This window comes from Pollachius pollachius (genome assembly GCF_949987615.1).
Source record: "Pollachius pollachius genome assembly, chromosome: 11".
Lineage (NCBI taxonomy): Eukaryota > Metazoa > Chordata > Actinopteri > Gadiformes > Gadidae > Pollachius > Pollachius pollachius.
In genome coordinates this window covers 12,709,030-12,736,554 of record NC_136944.1, presented here as the reverse complement: position 1 = coordinate 12,736,554, position 27,525 = coordinate 12,709,030, and the positions used below count along the sequence as shown (strand labels likewise).

The 27,525-nt window shown below is 39.8% G+C and overlaps 3 long non-coding RNA genes across 3 annotated transcripts; 2 read left to right on the top strand and 1 right to left on the bottom strand.

The window, feature by feature from the left end:
- The first annotated feature begins 3,639 nt into the window (after window positions 1-3,639).
- LOC307082172 lies at window positions 3,640-4,951 on the top strand. The gene is made up of 3 exons (XR_013812201.1): window positions 3,640-3,988; window positions 4,108-4,241; window positions 4,830-4,951. It is a non-coding gene; the product is annotated as an uncharacterized lncRNA (long non-coding RNA).
- Window positions 4,952-5,221: 270 nt separating this feature from the next.
- Window positions 5,222-6,317, top strand: LOC307082171. Its single transcript, XR_013812200.1, has 3 exons — window positions 5,222-5,331; window positions 5,444-5,714; window positions 6,041-6,317. It is a non-coding gene; the product is annotated as an uncharacterized lncRNA (long non-coding RNA).
- Window positions 6,318-8,931: 2,614 nt separating this feature from the next.
- Window positions 8,932-10,982, bottom strand: LOC307082275. Its single transcript, XR_013812209.1, has 3 exons — window positions 10,928-10,982; window positions 10,641-10,801; window positions 8,932-9,026 (listed from the first exon to the last, which is right to left on the bottom strand). It is a non-coding gene; the product is annotated as an uncharacterized lncRNA (long non-coding RNA).
- Between the last annotated feature and the right edge of the window lie 16,543 nt (window positions 10,983-27,525).

The following is a 27,525-nucleotide window of genomic DNA, read 5'->3' as shown; positions in this document are numbered from 1 at the left end:
ACTCATGAAAATCAGCTGAGAAATTGAGGGGGAGATGAATGCCAAGTTCTCTGGAACATTTAAATTACTTTATTATTCATTGATCAGTTAAGCCTACTGACTATCTTTCCGACAAACTTGTTTGAAATATACAAACAGGGATACATTTTGTTAACAACTCATGCAGCTATTTATTTTGAAGATGTTTATCTGGTTCGTTATCCTAATTTGTGTAAAATCACTTTTTTTTTTCAAATGTAGTTTTAATTAATAGAGTTGGCCTATTAATCTTCACAGCTGGACCTGGAAACAAAGCATCATCCAGACATATGTAATTTTAATTCAAGACAGAACACACATAACACATTATTATTAGACAGATAACATGCATTACAAGACTGAAAATTTAGAGCTGAAAATAAAATGGTATAAAAGGACAGAAAACCTCACGTTATTGAAAACAAAAAGTTAGCCCTACATATATCATGATCCATACAGGACTTACAGCCTGCGCACTAAGCTTACATCTTTAAACTGCCTTATTCTACCATGACATTATAAATTATATAAATTGTATTTTTTTAATACAAGTAAATATAAACAATGATATAAAATATTATAGTATTATGGTTTAAATAACACACTATCAAATAATGCAAAAACATACAAAAATCTCTGATCCTGCCCCCCGGTCATGTAGCATCTCAACCAACATTTGACGCCTCATTTAATTATGCAAATAGGACTGTGGGTCATTCTCCTCTCGCTGAGCCTTATAAGGTGTCAGGTGTAGAACAGGACATCTTACTCCAGTTCAGCTTCAACACAAACCATGTTCTCTGTAGCTGTACTGCTGCTGCTCCTGGCTGCTGGCTCTGGTGAGGCTTTATGAGGAAATATCCAATCAATAAGAATACATATTGATTCATAGTTGAAGTAGCTCATTCATGACCAAAAGCTTAAATTCTCTACAGGTGTGAACTGTGAACAGCTTACTCAGCCCGAGTCTCTGACTGTCCGACCTGGTCAACCTCTGACTATCCGCTGTCAGGTCTCTTTTTCTGTTAGTAGCTACAACACACATTTTATCAGACAACCTGATGGAAAAGGACTGGAATGGATTGGAGGGATTAGGACTAATTGGAAAGGAGTGAAAGACTCCCTTAGTAGTAAATTCAGTCTTGCCGTTGACGGCTCCAGTAACACAGTAACTTTGCAAGGCCAAAACATGCAGCCTGGAGACTCAGCTGTGTATTATTGTGCCAGAGAGACACAGCATTACAAACTGTTGTCAAGGATGAACAAAAACCTTTCACTCGTGAGGTGTTATTACTTGAATCCTCCAGAGTGGGAGCTCTGAACAAAAAACATCATTCTAAATAGATTATTTAACTCATGAAAATCAGCTGAGAAATTGAGGGGGAGATGAATGCCAAGTTCTCTGGAACATTTAATTTACTTTATTATTCATTGATCAGTTAAGCCTACTGACTATCTAACCGACAAACTTGTTTGAAATATACAAACAGGGACACATTTTGTTAACAACTCATGCAGCTATTTATTTTGAAGATGTTTACCTGGTTCGTTATCCTAATTTGTGTAAAATCACTTTTTTTTTTCAAATGTAGTTTTAATTAATAGAGTTGGCATATTAATCTTCACAGCTGGACCTGGAAACAAAGCATCATCCAGATATATGTAATTTTAATTCAAGACAGAACACATATAACACATTATTATTAGACAGGTAACATGCATTACATGACTGAAAATTTAGAGCTGAAAATAAAATGGTATAAAAGGACAGTAAACCTCACGTTATTGAAAACAAAAAGTTAGCCCTACATATATCATGATCCATACATGATTTACAGCCTACGCACTAAGCTTACATCTTAAAACTGTCTTATTCTACCATGACCTTATAAATTATATACATTTTATTTTTTTAATACAAGTAAATATAAACAATGATATAAAATATTATAGTATTATGGTTTAAATAACACACTATCAAATAATGCAAAAACATACAAAAATCTCTGATCCTGCCCCCCGGTCATGTAGCATCTCAACCAACATTTGACACCTCATTTAATTATGCAAATAGGACTGTGGGTCATTCTCCTCTCGCTGAGCCTTATAAGGTGTCAGGTGTAGAACAGGACATCTTACTCCAGTTCAGCTTCAACACAAACCATGTTCTCTGTAGCTGTACTGCTGCTGCTCCTGGCTGCTGGCTCTGGTGAGGCGTCATGAGAAAATATCCAACCCATAAGAAAACATATTGATTCATAGTTTAAGTAGCTCATTCATGACCAAAAGCTTAAATTCTCTACAGGTGTGAACTGTGAACAGCTTACTCAGCCCGAGTCTCTGACTGTCCGACCTGGTCAACCTCTGACTATCCGCTGTCAGGTCTCTTATTCTGTTAGTAGCTACTGGACACATTTTATCAGACAACCTGATGGAAAAGGACTGGAATGGATTGGAGGGATTGGGACTAATTGGAAAGGAGTGAAAGACTCCCTTAGTAGTCAATTCAGTCTCACCCTTGACGTGGCCAGTAAAACAATTACTTTGCAAGGGCAAAACATGCAGCCTGGAGACTCAGCTGTGTATTACTGTGCCAGAGAGACACAGCATTACAAACTGTTGTCAAGGATGAACAAAAACCCTTCACCAGTGAGGTGTTATTACTTGAATCCTCCAGAGGGAGAGCTCTAAACCAAACACATCATTCAAAATAGATCATTTAACTCACGAAAATCAGCTGATAAATAGAGGGGGAGATGAATGCAAAGCTGTCTGGAACATTTCATTTACTTTATTATTCATTGATCAGTTAGGCCTCATGAATAACTTACTGACCGACTTGTTTGAAATGTTCAACCAGGGAAAAATGTATTTTGTTAACTCATACAGATAATTCTTGTGACGATGTTTACCTGGTTCTTTCTCCTAATTTGTGTTAAATGATCATTGTGAAACATATATTATTTTTGTTCTTCATTGTCATTTTAATTAACAGAATTGGCTTATTAATCTTCATAGCTGGACCTGGAAACAAAGCATCAGGCAGACATATATCATTTTATCACAAGACAGAACACATATAACACCTTATTAGTATGGAGGACTAAAAGTGCCAAAATTAAATAAATAAATACACCATTAAATAAATAAATACACCATTAAATAATTCCTTAAATGTGTCATTAATTAATTAAAATTGGAATTAAATACATAAATGTTTTATTAAATGTGTCATTAATTCATTAAAATTGGAATTAAATACTATTTAATTAATTGACATTTACATTTCATGATTTACATTTACATTTCATGATTTACATTTACATTTCATGATCCTGTGTTTCAGTGCTTCATGAAATGTAAAACTGTCAAACTCGCCCATCAAAATCGGTGGGTGGGGCTAACGCTAATCGAGTCTGATCCATTGCTTTGGTCTGAAGTAGAGTGCTTGGATAAAGAAAATGGAGCACTCCATACCAGTAGGTGGCGGTAATGCAGAAGAAGAAGAGGAATTGTTAAACTGTCAAACTGATTTGAACTTAAACTTTATCTAGAGTGTGAAGAAGAAGAAGAAGATGATGATGATGGAGGATCTTCATGAACTTTCTAGGGAGTTGGTGAGAGACGTTTTAGATTTAGCAGAGGATGTGGAAGCAGGACCTGCTGACCCAGAGCATGTAGCGAGTAAAGCAGAGGAATTTATTGAAGTTCTTGGAGTTATTTCCGCACTTTCTGACCAAGATATTGATTATAGAGTGACTGCAAATTTAGAAGAAGTAGTCCACCGCTTCTCTGGTACCAGGGAGCATCAGGCCCAACACACACAGGGACCGGGGCGTTTGGCGTTTGACATACCGAGTGCAGTTCTGGAGCATCAAGTTCTTAGTGGCTTACCCGCGGGTCAAATTGCAGCGATGTTCGGAGTGTCAAAGAGGACCATCAGGAGGCGCATGAAACAAAACGGTTTAAGGTATTTACACTTTTTTTTTCTTTTTTTTAATTCAGTTTAGGGATTGCTGGTCTCATCCACTCAGAAAGGATATTATGTTTAAGGTAACATTACTTGATGTTGATATTTTGTTTGTGCAGAAAGACAGACCTCTATTCAGCTGTGAGTGATGAGGAGTTAGACCGTATTGTAAGTGAAATTCACAGAAGACATCCAAACACCGGCTACAAGCTAATGCGCGGTCATCTGAATGCAAGAGGTGTGCGTGTTCCAAGTGAGTATATTAATATGAGCATTATTTACATTTATTTTTAATACAGAGCTCTGCCCTTTGAAAGGTGAAGGAAGTCCGCTTATGGAAAGACGTTGCGAGGGGTCTAGCTGCAGACCTCCAGTGTCAGATGATTAGTTGTATTTATGTTATGACGCAAGCTTTATTAGACATTCATACAGCATTATTTTTTGTTCATTTATATCTTCTTTCTTTGACCTGGTTCTCACGGGTTGACGATCATTAAAGCCCTGTATTTAAAATCAAGACCTGGCTTATCACTGGAGGAGCGATAACACAAATACAGTTGTAACAAGTATCCTAGCCGTAGCGAAAACCGGACTTCCTTTGGACCACAGTGGTCGCCATGACAACGGGACAACAAACCTAATTAACATGACATGCAACGCAAATAAACACACCTCGCTTACTGCATACAACCCAGGGGGAATGAGTCTTCTTAAACAAAAAATCATTCAAAAATCCAAAATAGAAAATACACACGTCATGTCTTTCATTATGACACCACTATTTCCTCAAAATAAGTAGCCAGTGTGTGTGTGGTTATTCGTTTTATTTTCCTCCCCTCAGTCTCAAGACTGCAAGAGTCTTTACGCAGAGTCGATGCAGAGGGAGTCTACATGAGACGTCTAAGGCTGCGTGTATTAAGACGACGACAGTATTCTGTTCCTGGCCCAAACTCTTTGTGGCATATAGATGGCCACCATAAGCTCATCAGGTCAGTGATATAAGTAGATAAACAATGCATCTTTCTAGATGTTTCATTAGAATTGCTTTACAATAAAGTTGTTATTTTTCGTGTGTGTTCACAATTGGCTGACAGGTGGAGATTTGTTGTCCATGGTGGGGTGGAGGGATTCAGTCGTTTAGTGGTCTACCTGACTGTGGCTGGCAATAATCGCGCTCAGACAGTCTTACAGAGCTTTATTGCCGCTGCCGAGCAGTATGGGCTGCCATCAAGGGTACGGTCTGATAAAGGGGGGGAGAATGCAGATGTAGCAGAATTCATGATCAGAAGCAGAGGTACCGACAGGAATTCACACATCACAGGCAGAAGTGTCCACAATCAGCGGTAAATAAATATGTTTGACAACTAGGCTCACAAAACAAACGTACCAGTTTAATGTACTTCTTTAGCATATGTCACGTAAATTAACAATTTGTCAATTTTATCCTAAACACAGAATAGAGAGGATGTGGAGAGATGTTTATGAACATGCCCTGGACCTCTTCTATCAGATTTTCACTTCATTGCAAGATCAGGGAACACTGAATCCAGACAATGAAGTCCATCTTTTCGCACTGCACCGGATCTTCCTTCCACTAATTCAGCAAAGCCTCGACTCTTTCCGAGATGCTTGGAACTTTCATGGTCTTAGAACTGAAAGGAATCAGTCGCCACAGCAACTCTGGAGAAGATACAGAGAGCAAGGCCCTATGGAGGATCCTACTGAGGTTAAAGAACAATCAACTTTGAACACTTCACTGTCTGTTTCCCCAAAGGAATAATGGGACAAGATATTGTGCTAAACGTGCTACTTTAAATGAAACATAGGTTATAGTTTCTTCAGTCTCCTGAGCTTTCAAAGATCAACCTCTGAGCTGTAATTTTTACGGTGCATACTATGCACAACTGTATTATTTTACAAAACAACAATTGAATAGGCAACATTTAATTTCTCACGACTTGGTGACCAAAAATAACAATCTTAACTACCTTGTGTAATGACATGTCAAACTAGTTTTAAGTACAAGATTGATCATGCTTGTCCTCCATTCAGGTTCCTGAAGAGTATGGGATCGACTGGAACGGACCTCACAGTCTTCATGGAGGCACTGTGTCAGTCCCTGAGGTTCAGCTGGCCCGTGAGCTCTCAGATGAAGAGGTTGCCATTTTGCCAGCTCCAGGAGTTTCTTTAACTGATGCACTTAGATTATACGTAGAGACTGTGCAAGTTTTATCAAGAATCATAGCAGACTGATGTCCAACCCAGTGTTTTATTTGTTTATTAGTTTTCAAAGACACTGAACTTGTGTCAATTGACCTGACCTACTTAACAGTGCATTCAATGACATCTGTCTGAAAAAATTAAACAAGTCCAAATCCAGTCTGTGCACTATTTATGGAAGAGACAAGTGCTTCCTCAAAATCCATGTAGGTTTTGAAATGAGCTGGCAGCTTTAGTGTTTCGAAGCATGTGGAGGACGTAGGAAGGGTTCCCCCAGAAATCTCCACTCTCAGTTTGGGAGGAAGCATCTCCCAGCCAACCCAGAATGTCAACAGCTAGGCCAGGGTACCTGATGAAGCTAAAAGTCATAAAATGGATTCAAGACATTTAGTTCTAATTGATCACATCTATCCATGAGACATAGAAGCATTTGTAAAGAGAGCAATGCATTAGCCAAATAAGGTGTTTATACCTGTTTCAATGAACAACCTTAGAAAGCCAGTGACGCGGCACGTGGACTCTAAGTCAAAGTCTTCATCATCACTGTCCTCAACTGGCCATGTGATTTTTTGTAGGAGCATCTTAAAGAATACACAAATTGTAATTATTTTAAAAGGGAGAATTTATTTTGGTGAAGGAATATGCAGATCACATTCTTGGTAAAAGGAAAAATAACCAGCTCAGTCATTGAAAATACATGTAAATTCATCAAGTAAAGTGACAAATATAACTAAATTACTGACTTACCTGGGGTGTGAACTGCATTTCAGCCATTTTGGGGAAAATAAGTGGGACAACATCTGGCCTAGATGTCAGCAGGGGCCATACCATCACATCTTTCAGTCCCTTTCTCAACTGTTTGATCTGGCGCATGGTCCTCCCAATGACCTAAGAGACAGAACCGACCCATATTACAGTCCAAATCCTCAACCCAAATTTTACAAAAGTTGGCATAGTAGGGAAAATGTTCATAAAAGCACAATAAAGTGCTTTATAAAATCCATTCAAACTCTAGTACAGAATATAGCAACCCTTTACAAGACATTTACACATTTTAAAATAATGTATGCCACTATTTACATGTGTATTTTCCCTTCATTTTGCAACAAATCACATTCTACCTGGATGACAAGTTAAAGAGTGCTAGTTGTCCTGTCTACAGTCCCAGTTTGCCTGTGATTGAGAATATGCGGTGCTTCATGCACACTTGACAAAAATGTTCTGCTTAAGACATAACTAATGGATAAATGGGGGAATTCCACTTTCTAAATTTCAGCAACTTGTGTCTATTGCGAATGTTTAAAAACTGTAAATGAAAGAAGTTAACAGTGGTGAACTCTTGACTGTATCACCTTTTTAAAGTAGATTATCAAAAAGCAAATTCACATAACCAGACATGTGTTGTTAAGCTGCTCTCAATTTACTGTAGTGTGATTTTTTAAAACTGTATATACATTAAATGGTGGTTTTGAAGAACTAACATGACAATAGGCAAAGACTAAATATCATTAAGTATTCATAGCATGAATTTCACCACTGAAATTTGGCCTTTTCCATCTCTGCCAGTGATAACATAACAAGCCAGAGTTTACAACACTTATAATTATAACTATAATTTCAACAACTACAGCAATGAATTATGTGACTTAACCAGCAGGAACTCACTGCATGGAGTAGAAGTTTGTTATGTAGCCATCTCCGATTTGTTTTGGTGACTGCTGGAAGATCCCAAGACATGGAAAGATCTGAAACTGTGTCCTTCTGTTCTGGTGTGAGTTCTTCTTGTTCAAGCTAGAATCAAGACCGTACAAGTTATTATATTTGCCCAAACAATATTTTTTGCAAGACAAAGTTTCTTATATGTTACATACCAGTTTTATGATACTCCTGATGTGCAGATCAGGACAGTCTTCTGTAACAACAGTTGCCATTTCAGGATCCCCATTGAACAGTACATGAATCACAGCAGGACTTAATCCTGTGACATGGGGACCGTCATGCAGAAAGCTGAGGGCCAACATCCTTCCTGCAACCCGGAAGAGATTGCTTTCAATGAGTGCCTCTGATGCTGCTGGAACAAGATGGTCAGGTTCACCCTCAAACAGCAGTGTTCGGCCTATTCCTCCTGTAAAATATCAAGAGAGCAGGGGATAAAGTCACAACAATTAAACCACTTAAATACATTTTTAAAAGTACATATTAACCTTCAAATAGTAAGAGACTTACCAAGATCTAGACTGAATCCAAATTGGAGTTTGGATATCACCGTTGTCAGAAAGTACCTCATCACTCCCTCTCCGACAGCAGCATCACCTGAAATAAAATACTGAGAATAACACAGTGGAAAAACAGTGGCTGACTAATACAGGTAACTGGATAAGTTAACATTTAACAGGCAAGGGAAAAAATAGTCAATATTCTATTGGCTGTAATTCTAGAATAGCATCCTTAATATTGATTCTTTCAGATTACAGGAGAATATTGTGCATGGTATATTTTCATTAGTGGTCATCAATTATATAGTTGTTTGGATTCCATTCTCCCATTTAACAATTCCATATAAGATACTTGAGTGGTATAAACTTTACTTATACATTTATTTTACAAACTTTATATTACTTACCAACAAGAGTACAAAGAAGTGGACATGCCCATTCTTGCTGCTGTTTATAGAACAAGAGAAGTTCCCGTTCCCTGTCCTCTTCAGAGTCCCTTACATCCATCTTCATTCGAAGTGGTGTCCCAGATGCATGTTCCTTCAGCAGATTCTCTTTGAAAACTTTGGCAGCTTGAGACGGTTCTTCAATAAGCTTCCATTCTAAACAAACAACAACAATAATGTTATCTATTCCAGAGAGACATCCAAGACAACAGCAAAACAGCATTCTGAACAAAATTTAAATATAGGAACAGTTAGAAAATATAACCCAGTTGCATGTTATTAACCTGTTAAGCCCTAGGCCTATTTCACAGGCCTCCTGCCCGAAATGACATGCCCAAAATGAATAGAGTATGCCTCCACAACTACAAGGGCTATATGAATAAAGTTGGTTTCAAAAAGAAGGTAACACCTGTGAGGGGACTGCAGAAGTGTCAGAATCAATATAGATGTTACTGTGTCAGAGTAAATTCTGCTAGAACATAGTAAGAAATGTCAATTTTAAATTTTCGCCTAGAGAAAACACATTACTTAGAGTGAATACCACCTTGAAACTATGGGATAGTAGCCCAGAACCTTTAGGGAAACATATAACAACATCTAATGAGTACCCTGTTCCAGGATAAATGCTAATAAAGTGAATAAAGTGATTTTAGAGAGGTTTTAGTACAGGTAGGTCCAGGCGGACTAAATGGTGCCATTTGGGCACTTTTGGGCACCATTTGACCTTTCTAAGGTACCAGACTGTAAATCTAATTTTATTTCACTGACATATCACTATAGGTATTCATTCCATCCAAATTCAACATTTTTGACTTGTTTTGAAAATTCACCCAGGGCTCTATACATTTTTCCAGTCAAAGTAAACCATACAATCGAAATGAAGTTTGACTCCAACTGGAGCAGATATATTTGGGAAATACATATAATAAAACCAAACTGTAAAATCAAAGGTAAAAACACAGCTAAAAACTACAATCACTAGGGATAAAGATATATATATATATATATATATATATATATATATATATATATATAAACACGCTGGCAGCAACTTTGAACAACTATAACTAACTAACTATAAACACTAAGGGCTGTCATGCCACTGCTGGATATACCCAAGATATCGTGGGTATGCATTGGTCAATTTGGATGATTGACACCTCTATCGAACCGTAAGAGCCAATAGAGTCGAGGGAACGTCAAATCGAGGGACCCGAATCCATGTAAAAAAAACACCATTCGCCATTCAAAAGTATCACACTGTATAACGTTTTTGATTTGTTTTGTTTATTTTGCTCTTCTTTGGTTGCTAGTTCGGTGAGTTTTCGTCGTAGATTGATGGGAGTGATATCATCACTTCGTGGAGCCTCAGCTTTCATATGACCTATAGTTTGTGTGGGTGGCATGGAGTAGCGAAATCGGCGACGGCCAGTATGCGCGCATGCACGTTTTGCGTGTTTTGCTACGGGCTCATTTAGTTGCTTGTTGTTAGAATTGTGTTTTGTTTAGGTAAAAATGGTTATCATGGGCTTTTAGCCGAGCTTCTTCCCGTTACGTGGGTATGCAACATGGACATGTTGGAGCATGGTGGTGCTGTTTACAGCTGTTTACAGCACACGTTGGTGCAGCTGCCCCCGCCCCCGGGGGCGCTCGGATTTAAGAGGTTAATTGTCTGTAACTGTATTATCTTATCTAATTATATCGTGTTATTTTTCTATTGACTTTGTTTCAGTTGCTCAGTTATAGCAACCCTATCGTGATGACACAAACCGCTGTCTGCTTCTTTACTATCCAGCTCCTCGTTGACCATCACTGCTGGCACTTCTGCACTTTCAGCTGATGTTCCAGGCCTCACTGGAACACTGTCACTGACGGTCTCACTATCACTTTGGCCTCCCTCTTGTTCTTTCTCTGATTCCTGCATGGGTGTCCTTAAAGTTAACAAAATTTAAATTATGGTCATACTCCCTTATTTGTGTGCACAAGACTCTTAAGAGAGACATTTTCCCAAAGAAAAATTAATATGCGACCCTTGCATTGCTTTAGGAAGTACATACCCATTGCAGCTCAATCTGTGCAGCTTCATCTCTGAAAAGGGAACCTCCTTCTGACAGGTGATGCAGGGGATGACTGGACCAGAGGCAGAACTTGAGCTCTCCTAACAACAACAAATAGCGTTTAATTAATGATTGAAAGTCACCAGTAAGCTTTGTTTTGATTATGTATTGAACTAGGTCTCTGTAAATGTATGTACACAATCGAAGGGTAGATCCTGTTGAAGCGGACGAATGAAGATTGTAGCCTGTCCAATCATCGAAGCTGGATCCTTTAGATAGGCAAGCGTGTATCCAGTGCTGGGACACTGAAGCAATGCCAGATTTCGACTCCGTGTAGATCCTGCAATTTTTAAAAATTCGAAGCCTCCCCCTTCTTGGAGCTTCGGAAATACTTCCATCAACTTGTTTGTTATGACCATGGGATCGCTGTCATTCCCTGGAGAAAAAAAAAAAATCATAACTCATATTGACTCAAATAAGCCTGTGATAACTATTATTCACACTATGAAATCAATTAAGTTTGAGTCAAATATGAACAGGAAATATTTATAACTATAAAAAGAAATGCTGAGTAGAACTGCAAATCATTTCAACGAGCCGGACAGTACAAACTTATTTTGGTTTTGGTAAATGCCTAGTTTCGCACTGACCTGAAAATGTCACTTTGTGCTCTCCAAGTCCTGAAGTATGAAGGTCCGCTTTAAGCTGTACGCTTGGGACTTTATCCGCCTTGTGGTCAGCCAAACAACACACAGTGTGTGTGCTTCTTCGACTCACTTGGACTTGAGCTGGTCGTCTCGTGATATTTCTTCTGGCTCCGCCGTTATACGGCGCAAAGAGCCTTGCTACCTCAGCTGCAACATAGATAAAAATGGTCACCAGACAGCTAAAGCAGCCTCAACTTCTATCTTGGGATGCTACACCGGAGCTAGGGGGTTCTATAGCCCAAATAGACCCGAGCACGTTCTGTATTATGTAATATTATGAGCCCGAGCCCGATTTCAACCCGACATTTTTTTAATACATGTGTAACTTTGTACACATTAGTTACGTAGGCCTACTCTGCTAAATATATATGTAAGGAATAATGAATCTAGAACGCCGGTCATCATTGGGAAAATAATCCCCGACAGGGCGAACAGGACACCGACGTGCAGCGGAGGTGTCTTGCTTCGCCCTGAAGGGGCTTATTTTCGATAATGACCGGCGACGTTCTATACATTATCCCGCTTATTACACAATCCACAGCTACTTGCCAAAACGAAAAAATAACTTCACATGGTGTGTCTTTTTACAAATTATTCGTTACCAGCATTCGTAGTGTTGATCAGCAGTGAAATAGTCCGCCAAAGACGTTGACGTCGCTTAGCAACCGAAGACGCTGGGGTTGAAGTTACCGGACCACTACCCATGCAAGTGAACGGAGCGTTCCACGGCATTGAGAAGACCCGTGCAATAAAGGCCTATAATATTTCTGTTTATGGCATAGATTTCTCCTCAGATTAGGCCAAAAAAGCAATGATTAAAAAAAACCACAAACGCTCGATCAAAGGCCCGGCCCGACCCGGCTCGAGGATAGGGAAATATAGGGTCGGGTCAATCAAAACCCTCATAGTTTTACATTAATTGGCTAAACAAATGTTTAGCTAATCAAATTGTGCAGAGAAATTACCAGGATAGCGCCCACCAATTTGGGCCGCTATTTAACAGTGGAACAGGTATCAAATGGGTTTCCCGTAACCAGACGTCCTCTTCCAGTAATGGTGGAAGTAATGGTCCAGTAATGGTTCCCCTGTCTTCCAGACAGGGGAACATAGGACCCTTTTTCAGAAAAAAGGGTCCTATGTTCCCCGGTCACATACATATCGGGGAACATAGGACCCTTTTTGGGAAAAGCGGGGAACATAGGACCCTTTTTTTTTTAAAAAAAAAGGGTCATATGTTCCCCTGTCTCATACAAAGCGGGGAACATAGGACCCGGGGAACATAGGACCCGGGGAACATAGACACGCTCCCGCCAAAAATCAGCTCACACTATTTAGCCGATTAGCGAACTAGTTTTATGCTCCCACCATTAACAACGAACGTATTACACACGAAGCAAATTTAGCTAGCCCTTGCTGTGATTAGTAGCACACCCGGCTAACATGCAATTACTTAGCTTACCTTGGACGGGTGTACGTAATGGAGCAGCAGGTGTCTGCTGTGACTGAGCCGTCGGAGCCGGAGGAGTTCTGCTCAGAGCCTCTTCTATTAAATTAGCGGCTTCTCGCAGCAGCTCCGGGCAGCTTTTAGACATTTTGTAAACCGAATGTGTTCACTCGCTCTGCGTCAATGCATTATCTGGAATAGGGGTTATGCGGAGCGCCCAGCGTTCGAACCGGAAAACAGGTGTAAACGGGTCTAATCATTTCCGCTTTTCACTTCCGTACACTAGTTGACTGCAGCGGTAGGTGATCTCCTGGTAACTTCTAAGTTTCGCTTTAGTGTATTCTATTTAGTATTTAGTTTTCTATTTCGTGTGATTAAAATTTAATTTTAACATTTGTGAAATTAAAATTTCACAAATGTTAAAATGTTAAAATACCAGAAACGGCAACATCTGAACAGCAGTTTTTGTTGTGTGCCGAGCTGTTCTGTGTCGGGGAAATTTAACTCTAGCGTAAGTTTCCACCAGTTTCCAAAGGATGAGTCAGTTAGGGCGATATGGGTCCGAAACATTAGCAAAGTCCTCGTATGTGTCCTCAATGCATAGCAGCCCAATATCAAAAGGGTGCCCATGCACACCCTTGGAGAGTGTACTTCTATGAAACAAAGTGGTAAAGGTAATATTCTACTATGAAAAGGTTCCAATTATAAAAGTAAAATATGTGGTATGCATAGTCTAATGGTTTCAGTAACTGCTCGTGACCTCCAAATACAGTGATATTGTTACAAATCATAACCTGCTGTGCCCCAGCTAATGTTTACATGTATGACCTCAGTGACTACACCTCACCTGATTCCTCCTTCCATGCACCTGTTAAGCCTGGGTCTTGTAACAATCATGCTGTTTACAGGCCCGGGTTTTACTCCCTTATGAAGTAAAGAGTCGCCATTATATTACGCTGAACCTCTAATGCTTCTAACCTTAGATCACTATACTTTATTTTAGCAAATTACTATTTTACTGCAGCACACATAGCCTAACTATTACATACATATTATACAGTGTATTTGCCTCAACCCTTACTGCAGTTCTGGGCTTGTGCCATTGTTGTTCCATTTCTGTACAGGCATGAACAGGGGGGACAACCTGGATATTGAGCTCGGAGTAATGAGCTGTCTGAAAGAGCAGTGCAGCAGTGTGATTGCATACTGCTGTGCCAGCTTTGCATGAACACTGACTTGAGGTCATGATGACGGGATCTGAATCACGAAGCACTATCTGTATACAATACACAAAGAGACAATTGGACAGTTGGCAGAACAGATACCACTAAATTAAGACAAGGGGCTTCCTACAAGTCTACCACAATAAACATATTGCTCAGTACTGGAATGCCTGCCACTACAGGGTGTCAATAGTTGCAAGTAGTAGCAATTGCAAAAGGGGAGGAAACCCATATATATAGCTTTCGAATGTAATGTCATGGCAAGTGTCCTAATGATGTTATCGGTATAGTGTGTGTGTGTTTAGTATACAAAAATTGTTAACCATACGAGTAGAGGTATACCAAATATGTGTCGATAGAAATATTTACTGTCAATCAACTTTGCACAAATTACCTTCTTTCACTAACAGGTAGACTATAGCCATTTATCAAGTGTCTCAGAAGAATGTGTTGTATTTGTGAATATGGTGTTTACATAGTTGAGAACATGCTGGTGGCCAAATGAAAGCAGTTGCAGTGTAAATATATTCATTCTGAGAGGCTTGATGAACGCATTCTGTACAGTCATTGAACTGAAACAGACAATTTAACAAACCCATCCCTGAACATAGCCTACGCTCAAGCTGTGTGGTTTTTCATTCTTCTGCATGGACCTGTGACAAGCTGCTCTGACAGTGACAGTACCTCTCAACCTGTCTTTGTTTGAAACTGGTGGAAAAGAAGATACAGCATCATTTCATTCATTCATTCATCACAGTTGTCTTTATACAAATCAATGTTTTAGAAATCTGAAACACCTGCCAGAACGGTAGCAGCTAGTTGACATTAAACCTAGCAGCTATCCTAGTAGAGTCTACTAGGATAGTAGTGTCTGGTCTTATGCGTCTACTAGACACATACGACCAGCGTACCACGTCGACAAAGACCAGCTTAAACACACAGGACATCGTAGTAATTATACTGTTGGTAGTATAAACCCATCGCTAAAATACAGTCTTCATCTGATTGTCTTAATTGTCTGTGAGCAAAAATACTGCTAAACTAACTGATAGCATACAAGTACACAACTAGGCTACTTACAGTTAACTAACGCTAACGAGCGCTATTAGCAAAAGCTACAAATGTAAATACCTTCATAATTATGAATAAATGAGGAGGCGTAAAACTTAAATCCCTTGTCTAACAGAGTCCCCGGGGCTCTGGACGTCCGTTTGGCAATACTGTGCACATCGCTAATAGTTGTTCGCGGTAGCTCCTGTAAACACCGGCTGTAGAAGGTCGCCATAATAAACTCAGTTTATTGAGCAGCGGACGACCGGAAGCCAAGACCACTGTTTTGTAGAACCCGGAAGAATGTTGCGCATAAGGCCTATTGATTTGCCTTGACTTGATGCGCAGGGTAACCAATCAGGCGTTAGGATCCGCCTACCAACTTTGATGGGCGAGTTTGACAGTTTGACATTTCATGAAGCACTGCAACACAGGATCATGAAATGTAAATGTAAATCCTGAAATGTAAATGTAAATCATGAAATGTAAATGTAAATCATGAAATGTAAATGTAAATTAATTAAATAGTATTTAATTAATGAATTAATGACACATTTAATAAAACATTTATGTATTTAATTCCAATTTTAATTAATTAATGACACATTTAAGGAATTATTTAATGGCGTATTTATTTATTTAATGGTGTATTTATTTATTTAATTGTGGCACTTTTAGTCCTCCATATTAAACAGCCTTTATTCTCAAATTACATTTGAAATTATAATGTTGAATGTTTTTTTTTAATACAAGCAAGTATTAAAACAGATATAGATGATTAATCTTAATAAACCTTTAAAATAAGAAATTATAAATAAAATAAAAATATATAATGGTAATATGGATTAAGTAACACACTATCAAATAATGCAAAAACGTGTACATTTTCTGGGATTCCTGCCCCCCGGGTCGCGTAGCATCTCAACAAACATTTGCCTTCTCATTGAATTATGCACATAAGACTGTGGGTCTTTCTCCTCTCGCTCTGCGGCTCGGGTCATGAGAAAATATCCTACCCATAATAAAACATATTGATTCATAGTTTAAGTAGCTCATTCATGACCAAAAGCTTGTATTCTCTACAGGTGTGAACTGTGAACAGCTTACTCAGCCCGAGTCTCTGACTATCCGACCTGGTCAGTCTCTGACCATCCGCTGTCAGGTCTCTTATTCTGTTAATACCTTCACCACAGCTTGGATCAGACAACCTCATGGAAACGGACTGGAATGGATAGGCGATGAAGTAAATCTGAAAGACTCCCTAGGTAGCAAATTCAGTATTTCTGTTGACAAGGCCAGCAACACAGCTACTTTACAAGGACAACACATGCAGCCTGGAGACTCAGCTGTGTATGACTGTGCCAGGTGCCACAGTGTTACAAACTATTATGAAAAATATACAAAAACCCATCACCCATGAGCTGTCATAACATGAATCCTCCAGAGGGAAGTCTTTTAAACATCTCACTGGTTATTTTTCTCAGAATATAATCTAATAAATACAGAAAGTCAAACTCTGAAGAACAAACAATTATGTAATTACACTGAAAAAAGTATAACCATGCTCAAATTAAAAAAAATGTCCAGATATCACATCTAATATATTTGACTCCAAAGAATCTAAATTGAGTCACTTGTTATGACCTGATTATTTTATGTTGATGTAAACAATAATACAGCACTTGACCCCACCTTAAATCTTTGCCTTGATCCAAATGATTTGCTCAACATTTCAGTTGTTGAACCAAACTAATGTATTTACTTTCAACTAAATTAACATGAATTAATGTTTGCATTGACACCAGTTAATTCATTTACATATAACCAAACTATAATTCACATTTAAAAAGTCTATAAAAAAATGACACTTGGCCAACAGATTCATTTAAATGTATTAATTCATCTTTAACATGAACCTTAACATAATTAACATGAGGGGAGGAGAGAGGAGGTGAGGAGGAGAATGGAAAGGAGGAGAAAGGAGCAGATGAGGGGGAGGAGATGGTGGAGAGAAGAGGAGAAAGGCTGGAGAGGGGAGGAGAGGATGGAGGAGAGGGGGGAGAAGGGAGGGGAAAGGCTGGAGAGGGGAGGAGAGGATGGAGGAGAGGGGGGAGAAGGGAGGGGAAAGGCTGGAGAGGGGAGGAGAAGGGTGGAGGAGAGGGGGGAGAAGGGAGGGGAAAGGCTGGAGAGGGGAGGAGAAGGGTGGAGGAGAGGGGGGAGAAGGGAGGGGAAAGGCTGGAGAGGGGAGGAGAGGATGGAGGAGAGGGGGGAGAAGGGAGGGGAAAGGCTGGAGAGGGGAGGAGAAGGGTGGAGGAGAGGGGGGGGAAGGGAGGGGAAAGGCTGGAGAGGGGAGGAGAAGGGTGGAGAGGGGAGGGGGGAACAGAGTAAAGGATGGAGAGGATGAGAGGCGGAAGAGAAGAGGATAGAGAGAGCAGGACAGGGCCATGAGGGCAGGATGCTATGTTTTCTATAAACCAACATACTGGTATACTGCTTTATCACCCTCTGGTGACTGGAATCTCCCTGTCCAGATGCCATTTTGATAAAGATTACCCTTCAAAGGGCAGTCTTTATCAAGATGGCATCTGAATCTCCTGCAATGTTTTCAGCAGATTTAAACTGTAATAATCTTTAAGAAATGCAAGTCAAGTAAAAAATAGATTGCCTACCAAGCAAATGAACCAGGACAAGCACACACATGGTAGTAGGCCTATACACAGGGTCTGTCAAGTCTTAACTGTTATTACATTTAATTAAATATTGCTTTCTGGAAGCAGTTTTGACCCTCAAACGACTAAATTCAAAACATTCACTCAAAGCCCAACAATCAAATGCAATCAAAATGAAAATAAATCCATTTCAGGAGGTGAAAATCACTACCAATCGAAACATGTCGAGGCGTTCATGTATTCCCCTGGGGTATTAAAAGGGAAAAGTTTGTAAACGTTAGTTTAATTTAGATTTTTTTATATGAAGAAAATCTATTCTCAATATTACTTACATCATTGGCAAAGCAAACTCGCAAATCAATTTGCAAAAAAATCATTCCTTTTCTATAAAAGGTTCGTGTGGCATAGGATTTCCCCTTGTTAATTTGTTTTGCGTAGAACCGAAAATCGGTTGCTATGGAAACGTGACGTCACACTTAAGTACTCTATTGTCTGTTCAGCTTTCAAAACGAGAGCTGGTAAATTGTGAAAAATGCATTAAACTAATCAGAAAACGCGGTTATATGCTATAGACCCTATAGTATCTGTGCTATAAAGGCTGGGACGAATTTCGAATTATAAATATGTACAATGCATAACGTTAGCTCTCTGGCGCATAGCGGAGCGGACTAGAATACCTCCCGTTGCCAAGTCGTAGCTAAGGTCCGTCCTATTTACTCAACCCGGTATCACGCCATTGCGTGCTCCTGCGCACGAACGTTAATCTATTGAAGCGTGTTCCCGAGCACGATAGTCCGACTTTTTGCGTGTTACACAAAACGAAATGTAAACCAATGCATTCTGAATGGGAGTGTTCTAAGACAATTAACGTTCTCCACAAAACGCTACGAGAGAGAGAGAAAGAGAGAGCGGGAGGGACAGAGAGAGAGAGAGAGAGCGAGAGAGAGGCTTCAGAAAGGGTGTGCGCAGATAGTACAGTGCACCCTAGTTATGTTTATGCCAAAACCTATATATATAATTAGGCTATAATTATATTATTTAGCGTGTAATGAGACAATCTATAGCCAAATTGTCGAAGATGCCCGAGAATCTTTCGGGATATCAGCATGGGAAATCGGCGAATCAGACCCATGAATCTATTGTAGCGACCCTGGGACAGTTAAATAGTTTGTGTGTTATGTGTTACATTATATTTCGTTGTCCGTTATGCCAGTTGTTCTATGTGCATGTATTGTAATGTTATTCTTGTCAAACAGCGTGTGGGGCGAATCATTAGGTCAGCTGGGGGAGGGCCTTGGAAGAACAGGAGGGTGGGGGCCTGCACGCGAGTGAGACCGTGTTGCCGGGGTAACCGGGGTTTGTTTGGGTCCGGTTTTCAGCTGTTGGTTTCAATGTTGTTACAATGTTACGGGTTTCAGTGACCTGGTTTTTGGTCCATTAAAACTACCTTCAACTAATGACTCGACATGATTATGTCACCGGCGAGGTCGTTACACTATAAAGAAACACGTCATCTCAAGCGGGAGAGAAAGTTTGCGGTGCTGGTTTGTGTCACCAACCCAGCAACCCAGTCGCCAAGAAAAAACGTTGACAGTGCACGTTTCCATGAACACTGGATACGTAGCATTTCAACGTAAAAAATAGCCTGTTATACCTACAGTATCCACGTGTGCCGCTGTGGAGGCGGGTTTCGGGGTTTGGGACACGATTGTTTAGGGGGGGGGGGGAGACTGTTGTTGACCGGGGGGGGGGGGGGGGGGGGGGGGGGAGACACGTTTGTTGAGGGGGGGGGGGGGACACACGATTGTAGGGGGGGGGGGGGGGGGGGGGGGGGACACACCAACCCAGCAACCCAGTCGCCAAGAAAAAACGTTGACGGTGCACGTTTCCATGAACACTGGATACGTAGCATTTCAACGTAAAAAATAGCGTGTTATACCTACAGTATCCACGTGTGCCGCTGTGGAGGCGGGTTTCGGGGTTTGGGACACGATTGTTTAGGGGGGGGGGGGGGGAGACTGTTGTTGACCGGGGAGGGGGGGGGGGGGGGGGAGACACGTTTGTTGAGGGGGACGACGACACACGATTGTAGGGGGGGGGACACACGTTAGTTGAAGCGGGGGGGGGGGGGGGGACACGTTTGTTGAGGGGGGAGACACGTTTGTATCCTAACAACAAAACAAGTTAACAAAAGCCCCATTTGTCAACTGAGAACCCCAATTCCCAGAATCCCCCGTGGCTCCGGAACACGGCGTAGCTTATATTAATCTTTATTATCTGAATGGGAAATGCAATATTTTAGGACAGATACACCATTAAACGCGTTTCTAATGACATTTCTAGCGAGAAATGTACATTTTCCTTACATAATCTTCAGTCAGTGAATGTGTATGATCTTTATTAATCTTTATTATCTGAATGGGAAATGCAATATTTTAGGACAGATACACCATTAAACGCGTTTCTAATGACTTTTCTAGCGAGAAATGTACATTTTCCTTACATAATCTTCAGTCAGTGAATGTGTATGATCTTTATTAATCTTTATTATCTGAATGGGAAATGCAATATTTTAGGACCGATTCACCGTTAAACGTGTTTCTAATAACATTTCTAGCGAGAAATATACTTTTTACTTGCATAGTCTTTAGTCAGTGATTGTGTCTGATCTTTAGTTTTATAGTTATTAGGATTTGATTGGCTCGCTCGCATGTTTCAACGACGTCAGGTTGCTTTCGCTAAACTAGCAGCTCACGTGCTTCCTGCGTTTGTGTTATTAAACTGTTACTTTATGTAACTTTTAATGATATCATCTTGTTAGAAACACGTATATCTGAGAGCCAACCCAGTCACCAAAAGCATACGTTGACAGTGTACTTTTCGTGAACACTGGATTACGTCGCATTTCAACATAAAATAGCGTGTTATACACACACACACACACGCACGCACACGCACAGACACACACACACACACACACACACGCACACACACGCACGCACGCGCGGGCGCACACACACACACACGCACACGGTCGTGCGCAGGAGCACGCAATCGCGTGACACCGGGTTGAAAGAAAGACGTCAACTCTGGAGTGACCGAAAATTTGCGGTGCTGGTTTGTGTGACGTAAGTTCAACTATGATTGACTGCTATTTAAAAACGGTTGAATGCTTGAAATACTAAGATTATGGAGTTGATAGTGCAAATAATTATATTGCCGTTGTCAAAGAATATTAACAGGTATTAACAGCTAATAACAGATAACAAAAGCGTTGCTTCATAGGCTAATGTAGGCCTACGTCGCCACCTGTCCCTCGGGTAGGCTAGCTAGTTCGTTAGTAATTGAAATTGAACAATGAGAAAGGCTTAGATAAGTACCATACACAGCATCATGTTAGAAGGTAATTTACACAATGTAGTCGGCTGTTTGTAAAAAATAGTTTGTTTTTAGTGATTTACTTTTTTCTCCCTGCAGCTTCAAATAAGCATCATACATCTTAACTATCTCTCTGCCAATGCTAATATTTTATATCTATAATCTTTCTTATCTATCTACTATCTGTGTATCTAATCTGTTTTGTTTATCTGTCTATTCGGTTTGTCTGTGTCTTTGTAAATTAGGTAATCTTTCAATATGCCAGGCAGCACATGTAAAACATGCCCCTCCTGCAAAACCATTCTGCCTTGCGCTAAAAAGGTTTGCAGGCACTGCAAAATGGTCCAGCCTGTAAAGGAACGCCTCAAAATTGCCTTGAGAAAATTTGAGGCTAAGCGGGAAGAGTGGGCGTCTTCCCGCAAGAAGAACCACAACATGGCTGTTGTCAAGCAGGAAATGTTCCTCCTGGTATGTAAACAATTCAGATTAATTATGTTCTACCTTTAACTGTCTGAATCACTATTGCTTTGAATAGTAGGTCTTTTTTGATTACTACAGGCAAAACATTAACATGCTGTGATTTCCTTACAGCTCGAAAAGCTTCAAGCAGCAGGATATAAACCTGTCCTGCTGCTTGGAAAAGCCACTAAAAAGAGCCATGTGGTCAAGGTGTTCACACCTCGTTGCACCTTGGCCACATTTGCGGAGGAGTCCCTCAAAAAAATGGGCTCCATCCATGAGTACATTTGTCAAGGTATGATTCTTTATTTTTATAAATTCCACACACCCTCTGCTTTGTTTACCAAAATACTAACTGCATCTTGTTATTTGTCCACCACATTCATTTTTATCATGGAACTATTGCTACAATTTTTTTGGTTGCCATTTGCAATTTAATAACCCTTTGCAACACTTTTCAAACTTGCACAGGATGGACCCCTTTTGCAAGTGGGACTGCAGAGGGGCCAGAAGAGGGCAGGGGGACCACTCAGGTGAAGACATACAGGAATATCTATGACAATTAAAGAGGCTAATCCTATATATTGTTATATACTGCATATATACTCCAATATATTATGCTACAAATTACAATATACTAAGTCAGCTGTATAAGTGCTAACCTCTTTTCATGTTTGTTTATGGTTATTTATGTGTATAGATGTGTATAGATCTGTATGGTCTTAATTTCATATTTTTTAAAACTGAATTTACACTTGCACTGTTGAAGTTCCACTGTTGGACTTTGAGTGAGTGTTATCTTATGTCATCTTAGATGGACATGGACATGGGAGAGGTGGAGGACAGGGCCGTGCAGGTGGAGGAGGGGGAGGAGGTGGCCCTGCAGGTGGAGGAGGGGGAGGAGGTGGCCCTGCAGTTGGAGGAGGTGGCCCTGCAGGTGGAGGAGGGGGAGGAGGTGGCCCTGCAGTTGGAGGAGGTGGCCCTGCAGGTGGAGGAGGTGGAGGAGGTGGCCCTGCAGGTGGAGGAGGTGGCCCTGCAGGTGGGGGAGGGGGCCCTGCAGGTGGAGGAGGGGGCCCTGCAGGTGGAGGAGGGGGCCCTGCAGGTGGAGGAGGGGGCCCTGCAGGTGGAGGAGGGGGCCCTGCAGGTAGAGGAGGTGGCCCACCCGGACACGGAAGGACCAGGAATGGATTTTTCAATTAAAGCATGCATGAGAAGGTACTAAGTGTCATACAAATAAACATCATTGCCTGAATGAGTAATATTTTATTTTCCATTCCAACAGCGGTCTCTACTGTGCAGAGGAAGCGGAGGAGAAAAGGTATGTTCAGAATGTCTGTACAGATCGAATTGCTAATTGACTACTATTCTTTTCACCATAGCATTACATTTATTGTAGTTATTTTGGAAAAGGACTGTAATAAGAATGTTGGTTATGACCATTTGAGTCTTTGTTTGAATACCTCAACATTTCTTTCCTACAGAGCATCACAGCCAGAAGGGGCTTGAAAAAAGGAACAAGACTTTACCGAAGAGTAAGATGAAATAGTTTGTAACGATCAGAGCACTGACAAACCCTTTACACAATTTATAATTATGGAATTGTAAATTATTCTCCTGTGTATTCATAGCAGCGATTACAGCATTAATACAGTATTAATAATTACTGTTATTGATTTTATATTTGCGGTATTTTATATTTGCCAGTGGATAAGCATAGATGGTTTTGTTGTGAAAAACATGTTTTTTATATTTTCAGATTGCCCCTACCATATTGGTCGTGACTCCTTCGAAATAAGGAGTTACGGGAAGAAGAGGATGAGAAAGGTTTGACAGACCCATAAAGACCCAGCAAAAACACATGCGTGATTAACTGTAGGAATGACATTCTCGCTGATTGATCATGAGCATGCATATTAAGTGCATACTGTAAATGTAATTTACTCATGTATACAAGTAATTTGCATAAATATTTTGGAATAGTACCGTCAATGCATTTTGTCTATCAAACTCATAGGCTAACACTGAATTTATTATCTTACTAATGAATTTATGGTTCCTTTCCTTGATAGGGCATTAAAGAAGTCCTTGTTGATTGGCAGCCTTGCCCAGTTTGGTATGTATTTAATTTGGTTTCTTTCTGTTTCACTGGGTTTTTTTAAACCACTTCATTGCTTTTCCGAGTATTCTATATTATACCAAATTATTTTGCACCATCTTGGTGCAAAATAGCTGCTGCTATTTTAACGTTTAACAGTAGTTCTTCCACCAAACACACTTGCCAACCAGATTTCCTATCAAGTGGTTTCATCATTCCCTTTCTTATGTGTCATACACTATTACATTATTAGATCTTGAATTATTAGAAAATGACTTGAAAGTGTGGTATTGCTCAAGAACAAAAATGTGCAAAGATTGGGCTTGATTTGTAATTGCCTTTATAGATGAGAATCAATATAAAGTAGGTATATACTGTGTGTTATGTAAGTGGAGTTCGACCAATCATCACAAAACGGTTCATTGATATATTATTTGTTCTCTTTTCAGTGGGAAGGAGTGGGCCAGGTCCTGGCAGCCAAAAGATTTGAATTAGTCCCCCTGCCCTCTTCAAATAAAAACATATTTTCAGTCTTTCTAGAATGTGGTGCTACTCCTGATACATGATTGCCCTGCCATTCAAATGTGGTCACTAAGAGCTTAATGACACACACACACACATATATATATATATATATATATATATATATATATATATATATATATATATATATATATATGTATGGACACAACAGTTAATATAAATATGAATTCCAGTCTGTAGGCAGTACATGGTGGGTAAAGTTAAAGTAACTCAAAAGTTGTGGGCTGAAGGGTCTCTAGCTAATAGAGTAGTAGCAGCAATTAATTGAGTATTTAATCCATTCAATGTATTTAAGATATGCATCCAGGTATAATTGCAAATGGCTATATTGTATAGAAAATATTGATTTTAAACATACAAGTGCAAGCAGGGCCTACTGAATGTCAATTTAGTCACAACAGATTATTAAAATATTGTGCTGATAGATCTTTATTCAACACCAAAACACCAGATTCTCTTGGATGATTAAGTTAGCTGCTACGTCAAACCAACCATGGTGTGGTGGTGGTTTCATATATGTGAAAGGGCATTCAAATATAGCCTACTACAATAATAATAATAATACATTTTATTTGTAAATCACTTTTCATAAAAATAATCTCAAAGTGCTACAACAAAACACGAAGGGCAATAACACAATAAAATAAATAATAATCTAAGGACCATAGGTGTTATAGGGTGTACCGATGAGAAGGCTGTTACAGTAATCAAGCCTGGAGGGGATTAAGGCGTGGACGAGTTTCTCTGCGTCAGAGAAGGTGAGGATTGGGCAGAGTTTTGATCAATGATCAATTAGGAGGCCGAAGCCCTAAAGGACAACCCTGTCTCATGAAAATTACGTTCCCAGAGAACTATTCGGCATTCTCAATTACGTTTGTCTGAAAACGTATTTTGTCTCGACAGAAAAACATGGTGGCTAAGCCTATGATGGTTGCTATGGACGCTGAAACTAGCAGCCCGAATGCCGTTTAAAGCATGGAAATAAAACCATTGTCTTTGCTGATTATGTTATTTTATGGAACCGTGTAATGATGTTATTTTTCCACACATAAACACAGAACAGTCTGTTCAACCCGGTATCACGCCAAGGCGTGAAATAGATACATTGGTCCACCTCGCAAGGAGTGTTCAGTGTCACGCTATGCCTGACCAAAGCGTGAAGAGATACACGTTTCTTCCGCCCATCTAAATGAATGGAGGAATAGCACCAATAGGGGTCGATACGTTCTCCCAGCATTTGGGGGAAATGGTTACGTATATATATATATATATATATATATTAGATTAGATTAGAAAACTTTATTTATCCCAAAATGGGCAATTTCGTTCACAGTTTCCAGTCTCACATAATAGATTACTTAATAAATACAATAAATAGCAATAGGAGGTAGACAAAAACATATATCAAAGGCAGTCCAACACACACATTTAACTCACAATTCATTTCAGCCCGTCAGTAACAATCACCCTGCCCCCGGAAACACCCAGCAACACTGGTGTGCTCTCCACCTACTCCTTACTTTTGTCATCATTTAGTAACCTGATGGTTGCAGGGATAAAAGAGTGGGAGTACCTCATTGTTCTTGTCCTGATTGAACAGTAGCGCCGCCCTGAAGGCATTAGGCATATATATATATATATATATATATATATATATATATATATATATATATATATATATATATATATATATATATATATATATATATATATATATATATCCAATATTTTAGGACAGATAGCATACCATTAAACGTGTTTCTAATAACATTTCTAGCGAGAAATATACTTTTTACTTGCATAATCTTCAGTCAGTGAATGTGTCTGATCTTTTGTTCGATAGTTAGTTTTATGGTCTCCCTAGCATGTTTCAAAGACGTCAGGTTGCTAGGGACGCGACGATCTAGTTGTGGGCCAGCAGAGGGTAACATTTATACCGAATTTGGCCTGTAACCAAATGTATGATATGCTATACGTATAGCCTAGTTTATATGTTATAAATATTTGTTATATGGTCTGGTTATACCTGAACTTGGTTAAAGATGTTCAATGGTCAGATACAGATCATGTTATAACGATAATTGAATAAAAGTTATGGTCTACTTATAGATAGAATATTACACGACGTAATAATTGTATACATATAATAGCCTATATTTTAATATTAAATTAATTAATTACAATAACGGCTTTAAACATGTGACATGCCTACGTTTTTTGGGCCTTTTCTTTTCAATGGGCCTGCGTCAACGTCACGTGACTCTCGGCAAACCACGTTGGTTAAAGACGGCAATGGAGCTTGGTTAGGAAATAGAAAGATATACCATGAAAATATCTTCCCGTAACGGGGCAAACAAGGTGTCATTTGTCATCTACGTTTCGAGGCGATTGCAACGGTGCCATGCATGACCATATTTGACTATGTTTCAGGGTAGTAATTAGCTGTCGATTTTGGAGGCCTTTATAGATAATAACCAGCTATAGATTTGCTACCCGATGGAGTTTTCTGACAAATTACATGTTATTTAGCATCTACATTAGCAGCTGAGTCCAATGAGATCAAGCTCGACCTTGTGCCACACAGAGATCATGCCCTAGACCATAGGTGTACCATGTAAAATACAGGGGCCATGTAGTGTAGGGGGCCGTGTAGGGCCGTGGAGTGTCATGCTTTGTGTCATTGGACTCAGCTCAATGTGTAGATGCTAAATAACATGTCATTTGTCACAAACTTTTATCGGGAAGCAAATCAATAGCTGGTCATTATTGATTAAGGCCTCCAATTTCGACAGCTAATTACTACCATTAAACATGTTTGAATGTGTTCATGTGTGGCACCGTTGCAATCGCCTGGAAGCGTAGATATTGAAGGACATCTTGTTTGCCCTCTTACGCACCGGCCCTACAAGAAATTACTCAGCAAGTGCTCCATCTTGTTGCACCTCACCCAGCGGCTCGCTTACAAGATTTTGGTCTGAAGTTCTACCCAAACCTACACCCTAGCCATCCAACATGCATATCTGAGAATCA